Here is a 22,852-nt window from a genome sequence, read left to right as displayed (position 1 = left end):
CAGGCCACCCGGGCCTCCCAGCAACACAGGGACATCTGCTCCCCTTCATTCAGAGCCCGGGTTCCGATTTCACCAACTCCCCCCACCCCCTACTCCCCGCAGACCCGGGCTCCCAGGAGTGCAACGGGAACGGGAGGGGCCTAGCAGACGCGCCGCCCGCCCCCTGCTTCCCCCCATCGGAGCCGGGCAGCTGAGTCCGGCGTGGCGAGGAGGGGCTCACCCACGTGACCGGGGTGACGTCGTGCGGGGGAGGGGCGGCCAGGCCACGGGGTGGTGGGGGGTGGGTCACAGAGACTGCGACGCGCAGGTGCGTCCTGCGTTTGCGGAGGGGTTGGACCGGGATCCCACCCTGCTAGGGGAGATCGGGCAGCTCCGCCGCCTACCCACCTCAGGACAGATGGGTTTAACCGTCCGCCTCATCCCTGGCTGGGAAGAACCAGTGAATGCGCGGGAAAGTTTGTAGCGAGCAGAGGCAGGCATTCCTCGTGCGGGGCTCCGGACCCACAGTTGTAGAGCCAGCGGTCTGCGGGTAAGGCCAGACTCAAGCCTAGATGGTTGACACCCAAACTCGTCCTGCCTTTTCTGCTTTATGTTTGGGCGAAAAGATGGAAGGATGAAAGAATTGCATTTCTGTTGTGTTTCCACCGCTTGATCATAAACCCCCTGAACACAGAAACGCCGAATCTTGTTCATCTTCGTCTCCTCCGCCTCCTGCAAATATTTCGACTTTAACGTGCAGAGGGGTGCGGGTGTGGTCCTTATGACCTCTAAGTGTAACTGCTGTCCTTTGTTATTTGACAAAAACCAGGGAGAAGGAAATGGCACCCCACTCCAGTACTCTTGCCTAGAAAATCCCATGGGTAGAGGAGCGTGGTAGGCTGCAGTCCATGGGGTCGCTAAGAGTCGGACACGACTGAGCGACTTCACTTTCACTTTTCACCTTAATGCATTGGAGAAGGAAATGGCAACCCACTCCAGTGTTCTTGCCTGGAGAATCCCAGGGACAGGAGCCTGGTGGGCAGCCGTCTATGGGGTCGCACAGAGTCGGACATGACTGAAGCGACTTAGCAGCAGCAGCAGCAGCAGGGCATTGTGGGACTTCCCAAGTGGTGCTAATGGTAGAGAACCCGCCTGCCAATGCAGAAGACATAAGAGACACGGGTTCAATCCCTACGTCAGGAAGATCCCCTGGAGGAAGGCATGGCAACCCACTCCAGTATTCTTGTCTGGAGAATTCTATGGACAGAGAAACCTGGTGGGCTACTGTCCATAGTGTTGCAAAGAGTACAACACAACTTAAGCGACTTAGCACGCTTCAGGCGCAGGACATTGTGGAGAATAAAGTGTGGACGAAGGGAGGTGTTAGTTCGTTGTGGCTCCCTCCTGCTGTCGTCCCTGCTTTTCTTCCTTCCACAAACATTTGATGGAGTGTCCCTGTGAACCGGGCACCAGGCAGTTGACTAGATCTGGGAAGAAACATGATTCCCAGGCTTCAAGGTGCAGCCATTCTGCCGGGGGACTGTGCACAGGAAAACAGCCAACCAGGATTCTGGGTGACGAGTGCTATTGACAGGAATAGGGGATCCCTAAAGCTTAGCTTCTGCAGAGGGAAGGGGTCTAAGCAGATGTGGGAGGGCAGGTAGTTTACTGGGAGAAGCTCTGTGGCTGACACAGGTCCCTCTGCAGATTCCTTCCAGGTGTGTTTACCTCCTGGTCAGTTTTTAGGCCTCGGGTGAAATGTCACTTCGGTGGCACCTAAGATAAGGTTTTCTTGTTAAGTGATCTGCCGTACCTGGCACTTTTTTTGTTTTGTTTTCATATTCATGGCAGGTCCAGTTGGGCAAAGTTCATCATCCTTATTCAACTGTAAGCTTCTTGAGGCAGAAACTGGGCTTTTATTCATAGGCAGAGTCTCCATACCCAGCCCAGTGTTCCCTAAATATTTGGTGGGCTAATGAATAATCAGACTTTCTTTAAGTTAATGAGAAACTTGTTCCTGGAGTTTCTGTTTTTTTAAAAAAAAAAAAAAACTTTAGTATTTTTATTTATTTATTTTTGGCTGCCTGGGTCTTCGTTGTTGGTCTCCAACTTTCTCTAGTTGCTGCAAGCGGGGGCTACTCGCTAGTTTCAGTGTGCATGCATGCTCATTGTGGTGGCTTCTCTTGTTGCAGAGCACAGACAGTAGGGTGCAAGTGCTCAGCAGTTGCATATGGCGGGCTCCAGAGCGAGGACTCATTGGTTCTGACGCACAGGCTTAGTCGCCTGGAGGCATGTGGCATCTTCCTGGACTAGGGATCAAACCCATGTCCCCTGGATTGGCAGGTGGACTCTTAACCACAGACTACTAGGGAAGTCCCAGAGTTTCTGTTTTGGATGTGGGGACAGGCTGCAGCCGCTCCACTCCGGGTACCCCCAGGGGAACCACCAAGAAGAGAGTGACTGGGGTATAGAATTTATTATTTTGTGGTCTTCTTCAGCTTGCTAATTTCAAAACTGTTTCTGCAACATCATCGTGAGGCTATCATGAAATAAGTCTGAAGAGAGTTGTTGAGCCCTGGCCAACAGGTTTCTGAACTGCAAGGATTTTAGAGCCTCAACTGGTCTCGTACATTGTGTTCAAACCAGAAATATCTAGTAACACTTCAGAGCTGGGAGTGTGGATGGAGTGAAATGGTAACTTTGCTGCTGTTTCCCCAGTCTCCTCCTGTGTCCTGGGAGGACGGGCCCTGGGGAGAGATGAACAGGATTAACTTGTCCTCATCAAGGTCAGCTCCCTTATCTTGGCCTCTTTGTTATATCCTGTGACAAATCCTTTCCTTGTTTTTTCATGATAAGGAGAGAATCAAGGATATAGATTAAAGAGTCAGGCTCTGGTGACTGGTGCTGCCTGGCTTAGACTCTACCATTAAAAACTCTGTTACTTCTTAGGTGTGTGACTATGGAGGCCTTCCTTAGCCTCTCTGTGCGTCAGGCACTTTGTAATGAAAGATAATAGTATGTACTGTTATACTTTTTAAAATTCTTGTGTGTACAGTTGGCCTTTGAACAACATGAGTTTGAACTGCGAGGGTCCACTTATATGCAGATTTTTTTCAATAAGTTCAGTATTGCATGGTCAGTGCATCGGTTGACCCTCAGATGCTCAGCCGTGGGTACAGAGGAACTAAAGATAGGCAGGGTAGACTATAAATTATATGTGGATTTTCATGGAAGGTCAACTGTTGACCTTCAACATGGAAGGGTGGGGCCCCTAAACCCCTGGTTGTCCAAGAGTCAACTATATTAAGAATTCTCATGATAGGCATAAGTTTGACTTAAATGCTAATAGTTGATTAATTAAATGTTGAATATCCAACCTCTAATAGGTTAACATAACTCCGTAAGTCATGTATCAGTAGAGGGGACTTAGTCACAGGGGACTAAGTCCTGAGAGAGGAGATTTTCTTTGCCGCTGCCTTTGGAACTCAAGGGACACCTTCTGGACCTTCATCATTGATTGCTCTTCCCTCCAGAAGGATTCCAATTCTTTTACTTTTCATTTTTTTGAGATTTAAAATTTTTGTACTGAAGTATAGTTGATTGGCAAGCCACTCCAGTACTCTTGCCTAGAAAAATCCCATGGATGGAGGAGCCTGGTGGGCTGCATTCCATGGGGTCACTGTGAGTTGGTCGCGACTGAGCAACTTCACTTTCGCTTTCGTGTAATGGAGAAGGAAATGGCAACCCACTCCAGTGTTCTTGCCTGGAGGATCCCAGGGACGGCGGAGCCTGGTGGGCAGCCGTCTGTGGGGTCACACAGGGTCGGGCACGACTGAAGCGATTTAGCAGCATAGTTGATTTACAATGTTATGTTAGTTTCAAGTGAAAGTGAAAATTGCTCAGTTATGTCCGACTGTTTGTGACGCCATGGACTATACAGTCCATGGAATTCTCCAGGCCAGAATACTGGAGTGGGTAGCCTTTCCCTTCTCCAGGGGATCTTCCCAACCCAGGGATCGAATGCCGTTCTCCCACATTGTAGGCAGATTCTTTACCAGTTGAGCCACAAGGGAAGTTTCAGGTTACATATATATACACACATATACATTGTTTTTTGGATTCTTTTCCTTTAGAAGTTATTACAAACTATTGAGTATAGTTCCCTGTGGTCTACAGCAGGATTCCAGTTCTTTACCAGCATTTACAGAGCTCTCCCACTTAGTAAATTTAGTTGTGATTCCATCTCCCTTTATTCTCAAAGAGAGAAGCAGAGTAGCTGTCTATCGAGATTCAGACATTTTGCCCACAGTCCATTTTCTGATTTAGTAGCCAAGTGTTAAGTTCCTCTGCATCAGAGTTGTGATCCAGAAGACCACACTATTTTAAACAATAGCGACCTACTTACAACAAAAAGTAAATGGGATCTTGCATTGTTTGTTGCAGCTTAATTTGACCATGAAAAAAAAAATCAGTACTGGATTCCCAGAGAAGAAACATTTTCAGGGGCTGTAGGTAAGAAGACAGTGAAAAAAATTCACATTGTTTAGAAATTGCACTTACACCAGCCAGCCTCAAAGAAGGCTGCTTCTGGAAATTCAGAGGTACTCCGAAAATGAGTGTAGAAAATGCTTTCTTATCCATATATGTAATATGAACAGTTTCAGTCCTTCAATTATTTATTTTCTGCAAAGGACATTGACTTGGGTCGAGCTTGTTAGACTAGATGTTTGGAGTAAGTCTGTTTTCAGATATAATCTCCGATGCATTCATGAAAGCATCGTACTTTGAAACAGGAAACAAACGACATACTTTTTCAAATGTTGTCTCTGTGCATAGATAGAATCTCAGTGCTTAGAACCTTGTGTGGCTTATGTATCATCACATCATCATCACACTGATAAAGATTAAAAGATTTTAAGAAGATGCTCTTTTTAAAAAAAACTCATTGAAGTATAGTTGATTTAACTTTTGCAGTACAGCAGTGACATATATATATATATATATGTACACTTTTTCATATTCTTTTCCATTATGGCTCATCATAGGAGATTGAATCTAATTCCTTGTGAAAGACAGAAGGACCTTATATGTATATATGTATCATTTCAGTTCAGTTCAGTTGCTCAGTCGTGTCCGACTTTTTGCAACCCCATGGACTGCAGCACGCCAGGCCTCCCTGTCCATCACCAACTCCCGGAGCTTGCTCAAACTCATGTCCATCGAGTCGGTGATGCCATCCAACCATCTCATCCTCTGTCGTCCCCTTCTACTCCCTTATATATGTATAAAGGTATATATATAGAAAGGCAATGCCAAAGATGCTCAAACTACTGCACAATTGCAGTCATCTCACACGCTAGTAAAGTAATGCTCAAAATTCTCCAAGCCAGGCTTCAGCAATATGTGAATCGTGAACTTCCTGATGTTCAAGCTGGTTTTAGAAAAGGCAGAGGAACCAGAGATCAAATTGCCAACATCCGCTGGATCATGGAAAAAGCAAGAAAGTTCCAGAAAAACATCTATTTCTGCTTTATTCACTATGCCAAAGCCTTTGACTGTGTGGATCACAATAAACTGTGGGAAATTCTGAAAGAGATGGGAATACCAGACCACCTGATCTGCCTCTTGAGAAATTTGTATGCAGGTCAGGAAGCAACAGTTAGAACTGGCCATGGAACAACAGACTGGTTCCAAATAGGAAAAGGAGTACGTCAAGGCTGTATATTGTCACCCTGTTTATTTAACTTCTATGCAGAGTACATCATGAGAAAAGCTGGACTGGAAGAAACACAAGCTGGAATCAAGATTGCCAGGAGAAATATCAATAATCTCAGATGTGCAGATGACACCACCCTTATGGCAGAAAGTGAAGAGGAACTAAAAAGCCTCTTGATGAAAGTGAAAGAAGAGAGTGAAAAAGTTGGCTTAAAGCTCAACATTCAGAAAACGAAGATCATGGCATTCGGTCCCATCACTTCATGGGAAATAGATGGGGAAACAGTGGAAACAGTGTCAGACTTTATTTTTCTGGGCTCCAAAATCACTGCAGATGGTGACTGCAGCCATGAAATTAAAAGACGCTTACTTCTTGGAAGGAAAGTTATGACCAACCTTGATAGCATATTCAAAAGCAGAGACATTACTTTGCCAGCAAAGGTCCGTCTAGTCAAGGCTATGGTTTTTCCTATGGTCATGTCTGGATGTGCGAGTTGGACTGGGAAGAAGGCTGAGCGCCGAAGAATTGATGCTTTTGAGCTGTGGTGTTGGAGGAGACTCTTCAGAGTCCCTTGGACTGCAAGGAGATCCAACCAGTCCATTCTGAAGGAGATCAGCCCTGGGATTTCTTTGGAAGGAATGGTGCTAAAGCTGAAACTCCAGTACTTTGGCCACCTCATGCAAAGAGTTGACTCATTGGAAAAGACTCTGATGCTGGGAGGGATTGGGGGCAGGAGGAGAAGGGGACGACAGAGGATGAGATGGCTGGATGGCATCACCGACTCGATGGACGTGAGTCTGAGTGAACTCCTGGCGTTGGTGATGGACAGGGAGGCCTGGCGTGCTGCGATTCATGGGGTCGCAAGGAGTCGGACACGACTGAGCAACTGATCTGATCTGATCTGATGCTTTTCATCTTCTTTCCTGTTATCATTTATCACAGCAGATTGAATATAGTTCCCTGTGCTATACAGGGCCTTGTTGTTTATCCATTCTCTCTAAATTGATACAATACTTGGCATCTGCTAATCCCAACCCCCAATCTTTCCCTCCCCTACACCCACTCCCCTCTGGCAACTACAAGTCTCTTCTCTATGCCTATGATTCTGTTTCTGTTTTGTAGATAGGTTCATTTGTACTGTATTTTAGATTCACATATAAGTGATATCATATGGTATTTGTCTTTCTACTAAGAAGATGCTCTTAAAGCAGCATTCAGTTTTAGTGGTGGAGTACCTCTTGGGTACCATCTTAGTGCCTTTGGGCATCTCTTGTCCTTTATTACGGCTACTGATGCAGGCTGTGAGCAGCTTCCTGTGGGGGCAACCTAATAGGCCCTTGCCTCTTACCCATACCTCACTTTTCTGCTAAAGCTTCTAGAGTCTGTCCTGAAGCTTCTCTGAGCCACATGGGGGCCCATGAATTGATTAAGCCAGAAATTCAGGGGACTAAATTTGCGGTGGAGGGGTGGGGGCGCAAATCTTTGAACATTGGAGCATAAGCACTTACGGATAAATGCATTCCTTTTTTCCCCAGCTGCTGAGAGGGCTGTTGGATGGTGGCCCTCAGCTGTTAGCCTCTGGGGTTTGCCTCAGCTAAAGAAATCTGCATGGGGATCTGAATATCACACCTTCTTCTAGGGACAACCTGCCTTGAGTGGGCCTCTTACCCTAACTTGGGACAACTCTAAAAGGCTGCCCCATGTCAGAGCTCCACATGGGTTGGCTGCTGACTGGATTGCATCTCCACTTCTCTCTCTAATCTTGCTTCCCCCTCTCCCATCTAAAGTATTGATCCCAAGAGTAGTCCTTAATCAACTACTTCCCTGGGAACATGACCTACAACAGCCCATAAAACTGGGGTCATGACCAGATGAGATCATTTGTATTTGTAGACTGGTGAGGTCAATGAATGAAAAACTTGGGCTATAAAAAGTACTTCATCTTATTAATACCAAAGTATTATAAACCTCTTTTTAGTTGTCAATTGACTTTTTTTTTAGCCGTCAATGGATTTTGATTAAAATATACATATAAAGAGCAAAGGGAACTCTTTTTGAGAATTCCTAAATACTTTCAGTCTGGGCACATCGGAATTCAAATGCCAGATTTCCAACCCTGGTTTCAATTCTCAGTTTGGATTTTAGCCATTTCATAAAAAAGAGAATGCATTTTCACAGAGCTAAGTTAATGCAAACGTTCCCTAGAGTTCTGATACATGGTCAGAAACTTTAGGACATTTGTGGATTCATATATTCACATCTGAAATCCCAAGGTTTTGTGCCTGCTTTGCATGCATGGCTTGTATGTCAGCTCGATCAGTTCTTGAAACTGAACCATGCCAATAAAGCAGATGTACAATAACGCAGATACATGCCAAGACTTGTATACGGTGGACAGTTGCAGAAACTTAAAAACATTCAGTTTTTATCAAACTCTATAAATATTTTCTTGATTTCTGACTCCATATTCACCCAATAGCAGCTCCATGAACTCTGTCAAGGTTTGAAGGGACTCAGGGCTGATCAGAAAAGGTAGAATTGGTGTCCCCACCTGCTGTCTGTTTGCACATGTATCTACTTAGGTCTGAATGCCTGGACAAATCAGAGGGCATGTTTCTCTTTTTCATCCCTTCAAGTTCAGCTCTCATCTCATCAGAAGGAAACATCTCATCCCATCTTGGATCCCTTGGGAAAAGAACAAAGTAGCTCCTCCAAATTCATTAAAATTTTTTAAAATTTATTTATTTATGGCTGGGCTGGGTCCTCCTTGCTGCACGGGCTTTTCTCTAGTTGCAGCAAATGGGGACTACTGTCTAGGTGCCGTGCTCCGGCTTCTCATTGCAGTGGCTTCTCTTGTTCTGGAGCACAGACTCTAGGGTGATCGGGCTTCTGTAATTGTAGCACGCAGGCTCTAGCGCACTGGCCCAGTAGTTCTGGCACGCAGGCTTAGTTACTCTGTGGCATGTGGGATCTTTCTGGACCAGGGATCCAACCCATGCCTCCTGCATTGGCAGGTGGATTCTTTTTACCACTGAATACCCGGGAAGCCCCTCCAAGTTCTTTCATGACCAAGTTATTGATCTAAGTGGTTCAGAAAACTTCTCCAACAAGTTTGTAAACTCAGCAGTGATTATGTGTGTGCTCAGTTGTGTACAACTCTTTGTGACTCAATGGACTGTAGCCCGCCAAGCTCCTCTGTCCATGGGACTGGATTCCCCAGTTAAGATACTGGAGTGGGTTGCCATTTCCTTCTCCAGGAATCAAACCTGAGTCTCATCAGTGCATGCAAGAGGACTGCTGACAGGTGTCATGAGCCTGAATGGCCTCACCCCCCGGCCAGTTTGGAGGACGATGCCTTGGACATTGGGCATGTCTCTTCTTTGGACTTGAGTAAAGAACTGAGAACTTTCCCTCTTTTCAGATGCTCCCTCTGCGGTAAGTGATCCAGCTTTTCCACTTGATGTCAAGCTTCTCAGATCTTTTACTGGAAGGACAACGAGGGCTGAGTCATCTGTGGATACTGACATTGCCCATGGGCCTAGTGGCCCCCACCTTCCTGCCATTCCCAGCTCTGCTCTTCCTGGCTTGTATGATTCTATCAGTTCTAAACATCTCTGGTTAGGAGGACTGTAAGAGCGAACCCCATCATGCTCCCCAGCTTTGAAGGCTCTGACATGTGCGCCATTCTTCTGCCATTGTGGGGGCTGCAGAGGTGGGTGGACCAGGCAGAAGAGACCAGAACAGAGTAGTCCAGGGGAGTGATTTAGCCCAGGTCCTGTCAGAGCCTGAGTCAGAGCTCACTGCTGCTGGGCCCTGTGCTTCCTCAATTAGATTAGCCTGTCTCCCTCACAATTGATTTAGCCTGTGCCTGGGGAGGTGATCTCTGGGAATATTGAACCCAGCCCTCATCTGTGTGTGTTTGGATGCCAACATCCTTGCATTAGTACTTTTCCTCTTTCTTTCAAGCACATTTGCACTTTCCCTTTGACTATTCCATTGAAAAGGCTGCTGTTGAAAATAATAGTAAACTTTTGCAGTACAGTAAGTCCACTACATACGAATGAGTTCCATTCTGAGAGTGCGATCATAAGTTCAATTTGTTCGTAAGTCTAACAGTGTTTGCCATGTCTCTTCTTCAAGCTTTCATAAAAGCTTTCAGCTCTCTTGAATCATCACTAAGCTGAACAGGACTCAACACTGATGCTGATCCTGCATCTACACACTGAGACGTTTTTCCGTCTCCTCCATCCACTTTTCCCTGCTTCTGTGATATTATAGTCGACATCACTGGCACAGCAGACGTCGCGTGTTCCATAGTTTTATCCTTATTCTTTAGAATCCTGCCGATGGCTGAAGGATTCATGTTACAAGAACGAGCTACGTCTACCAGCGTTTCGCCCCTCGGCACTCTCTCAATTATGTTCACTTTTGTTTCCATCCTTGTCACTTGGCACTTCTTAGCAGTACCAGCTACATCACTGCTGCTTTTAGGCTTGCTTCCAGACATCCTGGGCTTGAAATAAAGACCCTGCACTGCCGTACTCTGTACAGTAAAGTACATAAAAGCACAACCACTCATAGAGGATGCACACACGTGACAATGTACGCCAGACGTGAATGAACTTATATGTTTGGACATACTAACACATGGTAATCCCTCTGTCCATGGGATTTCCCAACAAGAATACTGGAGTGGGCTGCCATTTCTTGCTCCAAACAATGACAATGGATACGAATATTTGGAGGGATTTCTGAAGGGGAAGTGTATTAAAATAGGCTTTATAACCACTATCAGACTTTTATATTTGATTTCCGACTGAGTTTTAGTCTGTTTGAGAATTTATCTATCAGGGACTTCCTTGGAAGTCCAATGGTTAAGACTCCACACTTCTAATGCAGGGAGCATGGGTTTGATCCCCGGTTGGGAAACTAAGATCCACTATGGCACGTAGCACAGCCAAAAAGGAAAATAAAAAAGAGAAGAATTTACCCATCTGTATATGCCTATAGTTAATGGAACTAATAATAGCAACTTTGTAATTATGTATAGTGCTTTACAGTTCACATCTAAAGTAAATGTCAGTCCTCTGGAAAACTGTCCCAAATCTCCAGTACTCTAGTGTGTATTGAAAAAAACATGCAGATAAGTGAACCTGCACAGTTCAAACCTGTGTTGCTTTAACGTCAACTGTAACTTATATGCCTGACTCCTTAGCAGACAGACTTCTCCAAGGCGGAACTTGGTTTTTTCATTTGCAGGCTTTTGTGATTTGACTCACGATTAATAAATGAGATAAATGAATGGATGGAAGAATGAATGATATTCCTATATTAAGTATTTGATAAATACTTGATTATGATAGAATGCTGCTGCTAAGTCGATTCAGTAATGTCTGACCCTGTGTGACCCCATAGACAGCAGCCCACCAGGCTCCTCTGTCCCTGGGATTCTCCAGGCAAGAATACTGGAGTGGGTTGCCATTTCCTTCTCCTATGATAGGATAAAGAAGAATAAAAGCAGATAAATCTTGCTAATAGCTGTGGAAAAAATATTTGTGGGAGAAAGTTTGGAGTTGTAGATAAAACTAAATCTCTAAATTTTCCTGAGTACCTTTATCCCTAGGATAGATAATGAGGTGTCAGAGGCATTAATCTGGGCCAGCCCTTCTGCAGTGTTGTGAAATTGATTTAATTCTGTCCCATCTTTCCTTAAGACTTAGAAAGTATTCCAAGATTTGAAAAAATATAGAACAAATAGCTGCCATGTAATTTGTAGAGTATCAGCTTCTTCTCTGCGTATTTTCTCCTTCATGCTTAAATGTTACTCTCTGAGTTATGCACTATAATAATAGATCCAACCAAAAAAGTGTTTCTGGGACTAATGCATAAAATATGTGCATGCAATTTGAAGACTGAAAAATGGTTCATTCTTGGGGGGAAAAGGATTCATAAGAAAGTTACTGCCATTCTGGGGAAACAGAATGTGATTCTCTACAAGGTTAGCTGATTTTAAATACTGGTTTCCAAACTGTTCAATAAAATATGAATACTTATTATGGCAATCCGTATCACACACTACACATCCTATTTTGGGGGTGATATGGGCCTTCTTGAAGAAATTTACACTAACTAGGTAATGTCAAACATTATAAAGTGTGTGGAAATTGGGTCTGAAGTTCTTCTTCCTTATTGGTCTCCCAACTAGACTTCAACCTCTAGGAAAAGACTAAAACTATAAACAGTACTTAGTATCCATGGTAACATGCCTAAGAAGGTAATTATTTTTTTCTTTACATTTTTAAATTTCAGAGTTTAATAGCATATTATATGCATTGCCTCAGGCCCACAATTCCTCCAGTTGGTCATTAAGTATCAGGGAATACCGTCTCTACCAGTCATTATTGCTAAAATAAAATACCACTTACAAGCCCTGGCGAACAAAAGATCTACAGTGGCAGTGGCAGGCACACCTTAACTATCGAGTGAGTTGGCATAGAAAGCAAGAACCCTCAGAGTACCCAGCCCAGAAGCCTAGCCGTGTCCTGAGAGCAATGTTCACTGGGAAATCTTTTCAGTTGCAGTTAATTAGACTCAAGAAACACCTCTGTCCTTCAGGTGCATCCACCAGAAGAAAGGTCCTGAGTTCACATTCTCATCTGGTCACTAACAACAGGAGCAAAGCATTCTGGGTATATCCAACCAATGTACATTAATTCCATCTGACTATGGAGAACTACTTTCTGATGAATCAATTAGGTAGTGAGGATTTTGTACTATTTGTTTTTTTTTTTTAAAGGAAAACTCATATTTACAACAAACCAGATGATTGAGAAGGTATAAAGGCAGAATTTACATAACAGAATCTGTCTGATGTGAGTTCTACACAGGCTGAGTGGTGACAGTATTTTCAAGTAATCCAGAAAATCCAGTCCAAGTTGAAACCAAAACTCTTTTCTGAATTATGGAGACTCCCTTTTTCCTTGGCCCCTGAACACCTGGGTGACTGACTCCAGACAGGTGCCCCTCTTACAGCTTGGGTTTGCCTGCAGAGGCAGTCTCTGTAAACCCGTCCCCAGATGCCTTATGCAAACAAAAGGGAAAATATGTGCTGAAAACTAGAGCTAATCTAGGAAGTTCCAAATTTAGATCAGATTATTTTCTTCCAAGAGTTTGTAAATCAGTTTTTGGAACCCGGGGCAAACATTTTCCCATACATGTGGCTGCGTAAATGTCACCCTCATGGAAATGAACAAGTACACAGGAGCAAGAGCATCTTTTATCAGCTGTGTTTCTTTCACTCTTTTTCAGCTACATTATGGATTAAGTGGGCCGTTTTTCTAGGCTGGTCTGGGAGCTGGACCACCATGTGCGATAGTTTGTATGGGAAATTAGTTGAACTCAAAAATCTAGCTGGGAGGAACTTTCCTCCTGCTGCCAAAACTTCACGGGGAACAGGAATTCTCTCTGGTGGTTCTGATAACACTACCCACAAGCAAGAAGGGGCAGCTCTTTCGGTGTAAGGGATATTCATAAATTTGGTGTTTGTACTTTGGGGACTGCCAGTACTTAATTTAGAAAGCATTACAAGTGTAATTGGCTGAAGTTGAACTTCACAGAGTTTAGACCAGGAAGTTGAATTAAAAAACATAAACAATAAAGCAAAATATAGAACCAAGATTTGAACAGAGATAGACCCTGGAAGGAAGAACTTCATAGCAAGGCTGTGAGCAAGACCAGTGTTCCAGGGCCAAACAAGGCAATGCACTCATTTCTTTAGTAGAGAAAGAGAAATTCAAGAGGCCCCAAACCATGGATTGTGATACAGTCCACACAAACTCCCTGCTTTTCTTTGGTCCCTGTCTATGCTGCCTCTAAAAGTTAAAAAGTTCTGAGTAGTCTAAGCTGTCTTGAAATCATGTGACCATCCCACTCCCCATCTGTGATCCACACCCCAGCAACTTGCCCTACCCCCAAAAGCTGTGCGCAGCAAAAGCTCTCCTTCTAGACATTCCCCAGTTGGTTTTGCTTCCAAATGGCAAGAGTGATAGAAAAATTTTTTTTCAGCCAGAACATGTGTAAATGAATATATATATATATATATATTATATATATATATATATATTCATTCTTTTCTTTATGTTCTCCATTATGGTTTATCATGGCCTAGTCACTTCAGTTGTGTCTGACTCTTTGCAACCCTATGGACCATAGCCTGCCAGGCTCCTCTGTCCTGGATTCTCCAGGCCAGAATACTGGAGTGGGTTGCCAGGCTCTTCAGGGGATCTTCCTGGCTCAAGGATCAAACCCACGTCTCATGTCTCTTGCCTTGGCAGGCAGGTTCTTTACCACTAGTGCCACCTGGGAAGCTCCATGGTTTATCATAGGATATTGAATATAGTTCCCCGTGCTATACAGAAGACTTTATTGTTTATCCATCCTATGTATGTAAAAGCTTACATCTCCTAACCCCCACCTCCCACTCCATCCATCCCCCAACCCCCTACTCCTTGCCCACACTAGTCTGTTCTCTATGTCTGTAATTCTGTTTCATAGATACACTGATTTGTGTCATAGTTCAGAGTCCACATACAAATGATATGATATTTGTCTTTCCCTTTCTGACTTACTTTACTTAGTAAGAGAATATTTAGTTGCATCCATGTTGCTGAAATGGCATTATTTCATTCTTTTTTATGATTGGGTAGTATTCCACTGTATATGTGTACCACATTTTCTTTATCCATTCATCTGTCTGTGGACATTAGCTTGTTTCAGCTATTGTGAATGGTGCTGTTATCAACACAGGGGTGCACGGATCTTTTTGAATTATAGTTTTGTCTGAATATATGCCCAGGAATGGGATTGCTGGATCACATGGTAACTCTAGGTTTAGTTTTCTGAGGAACCTCCATACTGTTCTCCATAGTGGCTGCAGCAATTTATATTCCCACCAACAGTGTAGGAGAGTTCCCTTTCCTCTACACCCTCTCCAGCATTTGTTATTTGTGGACTTTTTAATGATGGTCATTCTGACTGATATGAGGTGGTATCTCATTATAGCTTTTTTTTTTTTTTTTTTTTTAAGGCAAGGAAAATGACTATTCAGAGAGTTGGCTGATCAAGAAAATGTCTCAAAATGACCAATTTATCAGGGTCTGGAAGCCAGGTTTTTTTATAGATCACAGATGGGGGGGAGGTGAGGAAACAAAATAAAAAGGCCATTAATGTTTCAAATCTCTCCTAAATGGCAAGCTTCAGGCTGGGTGAAGAGTTAATTTCTTCCTTCCTGCCATCTGCATTTCTCTAGTAATTAGCAATGCCTAGAGTATCCCAAGGACAGAGGAACCTCGTGGGCTACACTCCATGGGATCACAAAGAGACATGACTGAGTGACTAACACACACACTAGCAATGTTGAGCTCAAAGCTATTTGGAAATCACTTCTCAGGGTTAGTTAATAAAAGGCCCACATAATATGCTGTTTCCACTGCACCAACATACAAAAGTGTGTGTGAGCCTGCTAGGCTCCTCTGTCCATGGAATTTTACAAGCAAGAATACTGGAACAGGTTGCCATTTCCTACTCCAGGGAAGCTTCCCAATACAGGGATCGAATGCATTTCTATTGCATCTCTTGCATTGGCAGACGGATTCCTTACCACTGAGCCAGCTGGGAAGCCCAACATACAAAAGTGGCTTGTATGCACAGCTGCTGTTGGAAGAGAAAGGGAAATAGCAATCTAATGGTTTGGGTAGATTGAAAGCATAAGGTAAATTTACATCAATGATAGGAGATTTTTCCACTCCTTTGGACCTGAAATTTTAAGCATCTGTGGAGCTGGTTCCTGTCTCATTTTTCAGCTTAGTGCTTTTCAAATATGTTAATTTCAGACAAATGCTTCTTGCTACTTAGTTCAAATAATACCTTCTTGGATGAACCAAGGGCAGAGGAACAGGAGAGTCAATTTAAAAAATAAGATACATTTCAAACTAATGAGATTATTGCAAGTCTGACTTGGTGGGAAACCCTAGCCTCTGGGCCGTCTGCCGCTGCAGCGGTGCACTGTGGCACAGTGGCTTCCCAGCTTCATGATGTTTGGAAAGTGTGGTTTGTACAAAACAGATCATCAAAATATATCAGTCTCGTCAGCGTTCCACCTAGAGAATTAATGGACAGAGGAAAACCGACCACCTTTGTCATCCGCATCAGAAGGGTTTCCTTTCTCAGTTGGTGGTTTTATGCTCTTGGTCATTTCAAAATGAAATTTGAATCAGGATTGACATATATACACATAGTATGATACTATCCCAGAGAAGGCAATGGCACCCCACTCCAGTACTCTTGCCTGGAAAATCCCATGGACGGAGGAGCCCGGTAGGCTGCAGTCCATGGGGTCGCTAAGAGTTGGGACACGACTGAGCAACTTCGCTTTCACTTTTCACTTTCATGCATTAGAGAAAGAAATGGCAACCCACTCCAGTATTCTTGCCTGGAGAATCCGTCTATAGGGTTGCACAGAATTGAACATGACTGAAGCGACTTAACGCAGCAGCAGCATGATTCTATCCATAGTATCATAGTATATACATATTGATCAGTTCAGTTCAGTCGCTCAATCATGTCCGACTCTTTGCAACCCCATGGATTGCTGCACGCCAGGCCTCCCTGTCTATCACCAACTCCTGGAGTTTACTCAAACTCATGTCCGTTGAGTCTGATGCCATCCAACCATCTCATCCTCTGTCATCCCCTTCTCCTCCTGCCTTCAATTTTTCCCAGCATCAGGGTCTTTTTAAATGAGTCAGTTCTTCGCATCAGGTGGCCAAGGTATTGGAGTTTCAGATTCAACATCAGTCTTTCCAATGAATATTCAGGACTGGTTTCCTTTAGGATGGACTTGTTGGATCTTCTCCAACACCACAGTTTATATTGATCCTGTGATACAGTACATATTGATACTATGTATAAAATATATAACTAATGAGAACCTACTGTATAGCACAGGGAACTCTACTCAATCCTCTGTGATGACCTAAATGGGAAGGAAATCCAAAAACGAGTGGATCTATGTATACATATGGCTAACTCACCTTGCTATATAGCAGAAACTAACACAACATTGTAAAACAACTATACTCCAATAAAAACTTTTAAAAAAAAATCTGAGGTAGGCAAAAGGGATTGTATATGTTATCCTGTCCATTCTTCCTAAACTTTGTGTTTGTTAATGTATGTTATGAGGTAAATTTTTAAAATCCTCACTGATCATCACAGATAGGCTGGAAGAAGGTCTTCCTGAATCACCAGTGCCTGGATGATGAAACCAATTGGATACACATGATGTCTGATTGTTTTTAGTAGTTCCACTTGACTATTTGTTAGACTTCCATAAGCAACAGTGATTGAGGAAGTTGCGTCAACAAAATAATGTGGTTGGTCTTGACTCATCCATCCTTTGCTCTACTCCACTTGTGCTCTTGAATGTGCCTGGGTTGCATTCTCTGCCTCTAAGAATCACAGGTCATCCAGTGGTGGAAATGAGGTAGGGTCCTTCTCTGGTGGTTAAGACTCTACTTTCCAATGCAGGGGCCACAGGCTTGAACCCTGATTGAGGAACAGCCGACGTGTAGGAAAAAAAAAAACAAGAGTTGGAAAGGGAGGAAGGACCGTCTAGGTCAAGGATTGGCAAACTCTTCTGTAAAGGGCCAAAGGATAACTATTTCCAGTTTCGCAGGCCATATGGTCTGTGTCACAGCTACTCAGCAAGAGCCATGTGGCCTGAAAGCAGCCACAGATAATACAGAAACAGAGGAGAATGGCTGTGTTCCAACAAAACTTTATTTACAAAAACAGGCAACAAGCAGAATTTGGCTGGTGGATATTAGTTTGTTAACCTCCAATCTAGTCCAGCTTCCTCACTCTACAGATAAGGAAAAAGAAACCTGGGAAGACTGGGAATTTCCCAGAGTCACTAGATAGTTCAAAGTGAAGCCAGATCCCAAATCTAGAAATAGAGTCTAGAATACAGCTCTATTTTCACCATGCTGTGTCAGTCTGTCTTATTTCATGAAGCTTCTCCTGCCCTGTAGATGACATGTTTGAATCAGAAAGTGGTATTTGAGGAAATTATGCTCTGGTAACATCAATTAATTAATAAAAATTACTTTGAAGGAGAGATTTTATAGGAGAGTGTCACTAATTATTGACACCACTCTCAATGCCTTTGTTATGTTTCAGGGTGGCATTAAAGGAGTGAAAAACTGAAAGATTGTCATTATGTCACAGGGTCTCGTTTTAACGAGGTTTTTTTCACTAGAGTTGATTTGAATAAGGCTAGAGAACTCGAGGTTCCCATTTACCAATGAGCAATCAGCCTCCAAAGCAGAAGCTCTTAGTGTGGAATTCAGGGGGTTGATGAATCTCTGAAATTCAGGCACAAGTTTCTGTGCATGTACATTTCTTCTCAGGACAGGGTGCACTGTTTTATTCAGATCCCCAAAGGCAGGGGTCCCCAACCTCCAGGATCTAATGCCTGATGATGTGAGGTGGAGCTGATGTAATAATAATCAAAATAAAGTGCACAATAAATGTAAAGCATTTGAATCATCCCACAACCACCCTGCCTCCTCTGGTCTATGGAAATACTGTCTTCCATGAAACTGCTCCCTGGTGCCAAAAAGGTTGGGGACCACTGCCCACAGGGATTTGTGACCTCCACTTCAAGTTACAGGATTTTAGATGGTGAAAGATCCTTGTCCAACCATCCTGCCTAAAGAAAAAGAAGTTCCAACCAACCAAGTTCCTTTCTTCACGTGTGGCCTCAGTGGCTGGCTCTCTGGAGGGACGTTATCTGGCCACCAAAAGAGTTCCAGACGAGGAAAGAAAAGCAGTCAGTTGACACAGGTGGATACACAATATAATCAGAGAGATGAATTAAGCTTCACAGGTTCCAGGAGCAGTGATGCTCAAAGTTAGCAGACAGTAGCACTGTCTGCTATCAGAATAAGACCGCCACCTGTGACTGACACTCGGAAGGCAAAATTGAGCCCTCAGCAGCTGGTGTGCAGGCTCCAACTTCTGGCAACATGGTGGAGTGAATGGACTCAGCCATTCCTCCTGGTGCAAACACAATGAAATCCTGGATGGAATGGAATTAAAAAAAAAAATGCTGTTTAATGCAAGTTGAATTTAAACAACAACAACAGAAGTGGAAACTCTCACATGTCAGGAGCATAGTGAATTCAAATGAGAATGGTCTGTCTGAGCTGAAGCCACATGGCCCAACAGGCTAAAGGATAGACTTAAAAAAAAAAAAATTGAATTGCTTTATTTTGTTTTTGGCTACCCTGCATCTTCACAGCTATGCCAGCTTTCTCTAGGTGCCGTGAGCAAGGGCTACTCTTCGCTGCAGTGTGCGGGCTTCTCATTGTGATGACTTGTCTTGTTGTAGAGCACAGGCTCTAGGCATGCAGGCTTCAGCAAACAGGCTTAGTCACCCTGGCATGTAGGCTCTTCCCCGATCAGGGATCGAACCTGTGTCCCCTGCACTGGCAGGCAGATTCTTAACCACTAGGCTCCAGGGAAGCCCTTTAAAGCTAGACTTATAATTGCCATGCATGGATAAAAAATGTAGCCTTGAGTCAATGCCAGAGGAGGAGGTAGAAGTGAGGTTTCAGCTGAAAGCCAGGACTCTTGAAGGGCTGCTGGTTTATAAGAAAGGGTCCAGGAAACTTACAAAGGCCCAGATAGGTATTAAGAAAGCTTTCTGCCCAGCCCTGAGCCCCAAGTAGGAAAAAAAAAAGTCTATGGTGAATAAGAGTCAATCCTGAACTTCATGTTCGAGGGTGGAACATGAGTTTACATGACACGCACAGATTGCAAATCTCTGGCAGAGGAGAAAATGGTACAATGGCTACCCAGTGGCTGCCTGCATAGAACCAGGGCATAAACCATGGCCCATGAGCCATAGCCTCCCAGAGGATGATACTGTTCACTGATGATGAGGCTGTAGGAGAAGATACACACAAACTGAACCACCATGGAAGAAACAAAACTCAAAGGTGATTGGACAATCTGGAAGAGATTATAATATTTTTTTAAACCTCACAGGTGTTTATTTTATTTCATCTTATTTTTTTAATCTATTGGCTGCACTGCACAGCATGTGGGATCTTAATACCCTGACCAGGATCAAACCCATACCTCCTGCATTGGCAGCATGGAGTCTTAACCACTGGACCAACAGGGAAATCCCTGGAAGAGATTATAAAATAAACATTTTAAAGATATAAAATAAGGGTTTGAAACCATTAGGGAAGAAATGAGCAACAGCAACAAAGGTCTGAAAGAAAACCAATTACAGATGACAGAAATGAGAATCATAACGTGAAAAACCTGTGACCAACTGTTTTTATTTAGCTGAGGCAGAAGGCAGATCTGAGGGAAGAGCTCTGAACACCGCACAGAAAGTTAGAGGCGTTGAAGGCTGTTTTGAGCGAGTCCATGGAAGCCCAGGGCAGCCAGGCTATGACAGCAGGAGCAACCATAAAACCAGCTAGTAGCTCCCTCCCTCTGTACAACCAGCCCGCCCCCCACCCCTGCCGCCAGGGCTGGGGGTCCTGCAGAACCTGCTCAAAATTGCTTCAGGAGGGAAGGCAGCCTGAGCCTGAGTGTCTGGGGAGCTCTTGGTAAGCAAAGCTTGAGGAAAGGTGGGTGGGGGCATCTTCCTGACAGGCCTGAGGTACCTGCCATCACCTGTTCCCTCAAGGTCTTTTTGTCTGGAGATTAGCTCCTCCCTGGAAAGGACAAGGGAACTGTCCAACTTTCTTCCGGTTCCTTACCGGACTTGTGATCCTTCTCCAGCTGAGGAGAGCCTCCCTGGGGCCTTTCCAGGTTTGTGGGTAGTTTTCTAAAAGCCATACTGCTCAGTTCAAGGGCCTGACTCTGGGGTGGGTGCAGCGGGGAATATTCACCAGGCCTGGGTAGATCTCATTAGAGCCCTGGGGACTGGCAGCTGTCTCCCCTGAGTGGGCCACCCAAGAGGATAAACTCAAGCTCCTGAGAGCCTCCCTCTGTGGGATCCCTGGGCCAACAGTCAGCCCCTGACCTAGCGCTGGCCTGGCCCCTCCACCCAGAGCTCCAACCCCTCCTGCTTCGGCCCTCAGGTGACCGCACTGTCCTGCCCGCCTCTCCCAGGCCTGGTCACACGCTGAGGATGACCTTTTCACAGCCAAGCAGGGTCTTTCCAGAAATTGACATCTCCCTTTGCTTCTATTTGCAGGGAGCCATTCTTTTTCTGAGAACCTGCCATCAAGAACAGCACTAAGGGAAACACACTTATCCCAGGGGTCCTGGAACAACTTCATTAGGAAGCTGGAGGTGAATTTTCACAGGCGCATCACGTGGGAGACCCCCAGAGAGCTGGACCAATGAGCATGTGGCAGTGATTTGGGTCACACACGCTAATGGCCCAAGAAAATAACACCATTAGTGCCATAATGGAGCTGCAGCATCTCTGTCCCCAGGACACCCACTGACTGGAGAGGGCCACCAGGTGATGTTAAGATGCCCTCTGCTCCTTTCCTGTTCAACATGTACTGGTTCCATAGTGAATCAGCAATTTGAACCCATGAGGACCTTTGTTATCTGAAACTACACGTGCCATCTAACTGCTTAGACAAAGAAAATGACTCTTAATCAAATCACTCTGATCTCCATAAGCAGGGTATCCCCAACCCCCAGGATCAAATGCCTGATGATCTGAAGTGGAGCTGATATAATAATAATAATGGAAATAAAGTGCGCAACAAATGTAATGCACCTGTATCATCCCCAAACCATATCCCCGGTCCCTGTCTGTGGAAAAATTGTCTTCCATGAAACCAGTCCCTGGTGCCAAAAGGTTGGGGACTGCTGTCCATAAATATGTAGCACATCATCACAGACAAGATTTTATTTGGCCCCTGGAAGGTACCCTCAGAGACTGTCAATAGGGTGACACAGAGGGTGTCAATTTAATACAGGAGAACTAAGGATCCAGAACCTAAAATCTTGACTTTGGATATCTGAACAGACATATCTCAAGGCCAAGTTTGTTATCCAGATCATCCTTATGATAATCCAAAACAAAATCCCCAAGAAACCTTCCCTAAATAGGCTGCTTCCAGCCAAGGAGGATGAGATAAATTTTCAATTCAGTTTTTTGCTCCTGTGTTAAAAGTCACAGGCAAACTGTTTCTGTAGTCAATGAGAATATTTTGCACACTTCCAAACTTGTTAAGAGGGTAGGGGTGGTGGTGGCATAGTTGCTAAGTCGTGTCCAGCTCTTTGTGACACCATGGATTGTAACCCGCCAGGCTCCTTTGTCCATGGGATTGCCCAGGCAAGAATAGTAGGTTGCCATTTCCTTATCCCTGGTAAGAAGGTAGTGTTTGAGCTTATAATACTTGTAAAGCTTTGCGACCCCATGGACTGTAGTCCACCAGGTTCCTCTAGTCCATGGAATTCTCCAGGCAAGAATACTGGAGTGTGTTGTCATGCCCTTCTCCAGGGGAATCTTCCCGACCCAGGGATCGAACCCAGGTCTCCTGCACTGCAGGCAGATTCTTTACCGTCTGAGCCACCAGGGAAGCCCCCAAAGAGGGTAGATCTCGTATTAAATATTCTTAGCACAATACAAACAAACAAAAAAGTCACAAGCAAGAAGATGACCCATTTCAGCTTCCTCTTCACTCTTACCCATCAAGCAAAGCTCCCATCAAACATTTGGGGCCTGGCCTGCAGTATTCATGTGTGAACATAGCAAGCTTTTTGAGACCGTTTGGTAGCAGCGAAGCCAGAGGCCTGGGCCATTCGGAGGGCGGGAGGGATGCAGGGCGTTCCACTGCCCTCTCTGGCAAGTGCCTTTGAGGGAAGCAGTGAGGACCAGCCGCCTGGGTCAGAGACCTGGTTCTGCCCTGAATCAGCTGTGTGACATTGAGCCATCACTTAACCTTTCTGTGCCCTGGACTCTTCATCTGGAAAATGAAGATAATGGTCTATCTCACTGAGTTGTTTTAAGGGTCAATGTATAATACTTGTAAAGCACTGACCTTGTAACAAGCTATGAAATGAAACCTCCCTGCGTTGCCAGAGCAAGTACGTAATACCCATCTAAGA

General features: G+C 44.4%; 1 long non-coding RNA gene across 1 annotated transcript; it reads left to right on the top strand.

The window, feature by feature from the left end:
• The first annotated feature begins 251 nt into the window (after nt 1-251).
• On the top strand, nt 252-21,507 carry LOC123327507. The gene is made up of 2 exons (XR_003103249.3): nt 252-529; nt 20,976-21,507. It is a non-coding gene; the product is annotated as an uncharacterized LOC123327507 (long non-coding RNA).
• The last annotated feature ends 1,345 nt before the right edge of the window (nt 21,508-22,852 follow it).

Source organism: Bubalus bubalis, chromosome 14 (assembly GCF_019923935.1).
Source record: "Bubalus bubalis isolate 160015118507 breed Murrah chromosome 14, NDDB_SH_1, whole genome shotgun sequence".
NCBI lineage: Eukaryota > Metazoa > Chordata > Mammalia > Artiodactyla > Bovidae > Bubalus > Bubalus bubalis.
The sequence above is the reverse complement of the archived record's forward strand: the minus strand, read 5'-3'. Positions and strand labels throughout refer to the sequence as shown.